At 37.9% G+C, this 3784-nt stretch overlaps 1 protein-coding gene across 1 annotated transcript in view; it reads left to right on the forward strand.

Moving 5' to 3' along the window:
• tiam1a (TIAM Rac1 associated GEF 1a) overlaps positions 1 to 3784 on the forward strand; it is a 62901-nt gene that overhangs the window by 800 nt on the left and 58317 nt on the right. The window lies entirely within an intron of this gene.

The following is a 3784-nucleotide window of genomic DNA, read 5'->3' on the forward strand; positions in this document are numbered from 1 at the left end:
CATGTGGATATGGATATGAGTAGGTAGCAGTCCTGACATGCAATACATTATCACATGTAGGCGAAAGTTGGTTAGTTTTAGTCGTCTACATGCTGTTCCGTAAAAATCTGCCCTGCATATGGATTCAGATTACCATCTTGAATTGGACATTGTGTGTTTTTCTGTGTGTTAACGAAAGGACTTTATCAATCATTAATGCTCTCACTGGAGACCTTGCCTAGTTTCTTATACAAGCTTAGTCAGTGATAACAAAATACCTTAACAGCCTCTCTGGAGTGGCAGCACCTGGCAATCCCAATACAAAGCTCAAAGGGCAAACACTGCTGAATTCCTTAACGGTGTCTCTACCTGATTGTTTGCCTCTTTTCGTGGGAGCTACTGATGTGAAATTACATCTGATAAAAAGCAATTTCTCCCAACTCCAGGTCAGAAAGAACTATTTGCTGCTTAAAGTGATTGTGGCCCACTAAGTGGTTCTTAAAGAGTTTGATTTACTTAATCTAAAACAGAACACATTTTTAAAACTTCGGTTCACAAATTCAAAGGTTTTATCAGAAGTTGATGAAAGGGATAAATTAATGGCAGATTTAGATCTAAGGAATGCTTCAGCCTACTTTGGGTTTGTATGGGAATGAAATTTTAACACTGGGAAGAAAAAAGATCAGAAAAGTGGACTGCTCTGAATGAGACTTATGAACTGTTCAGTCTCTTGATGGGAAAGTTGTAACTCCTGAAAACTTTTCTCTCAACTACAGCAAACATGGAGTGTAAATATAGCAAAATCAAGATAAAACACACAAGGTATACAGAGTCACAGCTTTGCTGAATGTATTCCTTCACAAGAGAAGAAACTTATTGATGTGTCATGTTTTCTTTGCTCTTTTAAGAAAAACCCAACATTGCTGAACGGTAACACTTTTGGGAATATGACTGAGATTAAAGGAGAAACCTTTCAGCTTTCCTTTCATTTAGAGACCTTGTGATCAGAGCTGGAATGTAAACTATTTACTCCCTGTCGTATTTTTTGTGGTGCCTGGTTTAAAATAGCGTTGGCATGCTTATCCAGCAAATATTTAGGATTCAAGCATGCCTTCATGTCGTTCTAGGCACATATTTACATCAAATTCCCTATAACAATCCAGGTAAAATTTAGTATATATGAGGAACCTTGACTTTGAGTGCTCTTCTTTCTTCAGCATTATCATTCCTTCCTGGTATTCACTGCTTCAGTTGCTTTAACAAGAAACTTGAATATTGGCAGGGTGTTTGGAGCAAGTGATCCGTGAAGGGATGTATAGTGGCAGATAAAAACCAGTTGGTGTGTGTATGTGCGTGTGTGCGTGTGTGTGTGGGGGGATATTTTTACACCACTGACAAAGACTTTGTGAAAGCCAGAGGCAGCGAAAAGAGGGGGAAGCCTGTCTTATCTCTCCCACCGATACGTATCCAGGTTTTTGTTTGTACGTGTGTGAGTGTTCGTATACTTGGTGTGTGTTGGGGGCAAATACCTATGTGTGTGGGTGTGTGCAAGAAGCCAAGTAACCATGTGCTGTGTGTACAGTAAAGTAATATAGTGTGTGTGTGTGTGAGCATGAATGGAACATTGTCAAGTCAGCCTTGGGGGTCTTTTTATGTTGCTGACTGATTTCGTTTTATATCTTCCATCGAACATTAGTCTTATGCTGGGCTAAACTTGTGATAGTTCCCAAAGTAAAAATATACATTTTCTTCAATGAGTTTATGTTAAAAGGTTATAGTCAGTATCTTACCTGCTATATATAACTCTGTGTTTTCATGCAGTCTAAGTCACATCAGCTAGAACCAAATGCTGAAGCTAACGGCTCCAAGATGTACTGAGACCTGAGGGGACTTTTATTCTCTTAAAATAACTCCAAACTGTAAAATGTTACATTCTCAATACAACTTTCACACAGGAAGATCACTGGTGATATATCCTTTGCTATTCAAATTTCTGGTTGCTACATTTCAAGCTTAAACACAATTTAGAAATAATGTCTGGCAGGGCTAGTCCTAGGTTATATTGTTTATGTGTCAATGGGTACCACCCAAGGAATGTTTATTTCAATCTTTAAGAGCCAGTGGCTTTGAGAAGTTTTCTTTTCAACTCAAAAATTTAAATGAAAATTTACAAAATGTATGAAAATTTGTTTCCATCATGGGTCACAATTTGTAATCAAAGAGTACATTTTGGGATCAGGTTCATAACAAGCAGAAACAGAGACTGAGACAAAGTTTTCAGAAAAACCTCACATTTAATTAAATTATAACTGAGTAATTTGACATTTTTAAAAATCAGAATACTAAACTGATACCAAATGGGTCAAATTCATAGACAATAAATGGTTTACTTATACGTTATGGAAGTACAAAGGGGACAAATTTGCAGTGTGCTGGGACAAACCATTAATGTCCTTTAGTGATTGTTCACCAAACAAACACAACTTCCTCTACCTCAGACTGGCTCAAATCTTAAAAATATTTTTAATCACTTTCACAATTCAGTACAAATCGGAAATAAAGGACAATCCCACAACTAAATACAAAATGGCACAATTCCATATTTTTTGGAGTGTATACAGTAGTGTTGTAAGTGGCTTTTTCCAGGCACTCTGCATAACATGTTGTATATTTTTAAGCTATCAAATGAGGATTGTTTTTATGAGAAACACTGAGTTATCAAAATGTGTTGCTTTTCCAAATTCAGTCCACTCCCTAACCATGATCAAAAACCAAATAAAGTTGGAAGAGGTTCTGCTCAATGGAGGGAGCATTTTTTTCCTGAAATAGTAAGCGTCGTCCGCACGTTATCATTAAAGTAAACAGAAGTGATCAGATGCACACCGGCACTAACTGAATACAGTTTACTTCTTCATCCTTTGTAGTGTGTCCTTTGGTACAGATCTTTAAAGTAAAGAAGCTTGTTTATGCAGTGATCATCATGAATTAAACAATCTTCATCACAGCTGACAACAATCTAAAATCTTCTCCCTCATTATTCACTTTAATGCCTAAGCTACTTCTCACACCTCGTGGAAACTGCGTAACATAACTACAAGCATAACACATAAGACATGTTTTTATGCAGATGTGGCAGGCCTGATGAAAAGAGGTTGATGCAATTATCACGAAAGCGATGATCTCTTCTTCCTCCGTCTCTTAAATCTTCCCCTGCCCCTTTCATTTTCTAAAAGTTGCCTCACTAATGCCTCATCCCTCTTCCTCAGTGGTGCACAATTTCTGCTGTTGAGCAAATATGGGGCTTATGGAATCCCCAGTGCGATAGGGCACTTTAAATGTTTGTGTTTGGCAATGTGCCTGTCGGATGTGTGTGTGTGTGTGTGTGTTCCTTTCTTTCACTCCTCTGCTGTTGTCACTGGTAGTCCAGTAGACAAATATTGCTGAAGTCTGTTTTGGGAAGACCATGACAGACCTGACAGCTGAGGGTGGAGGGAAACAGAAAATGTTTCTCTTTCTCTTTTCTGGTTTTATGAAGTGTGTCTGGGGGTGCTGGTTCTGTCATAGCATCGTGCAAAAGCTGAGGGAATCTGTCTGCACTGTAGACTCAGTAGTTCTCTGAAGGGCTATAAAAGGTGGAAGACAAACATTTATTTTTGTGACTGTCATAAGGTTCTTCTCTCATGAGGTTTAAGTAGTTTGTAATCTTACTGTATGTAGGGGTCCTAGGAAATTTATTATTTTTTCTTTTTTCATCCAGTTTTTGTCACATCATGGACATTAACATTAACACTAAACCTGCCTGATA

The sequence above is a fragment of the Poecilia formosa genome, unplaced genomic scaffold (assembly GCF_000485575.1).
Source record: "Poecilia formosa unplaced genomic scaffold, Poecilia_formosa-5.1.2 Scaffold3, whole genome shotgun sequence".
In the NCBI taxonomy this organism is placed as follows: domain Eukaryota; kingdom Metazoa; phylum Chordata; class Actinopteri; order Cyprinodontiformes; family Poeciliidae; genus Poecilia; species Poecilia formosa.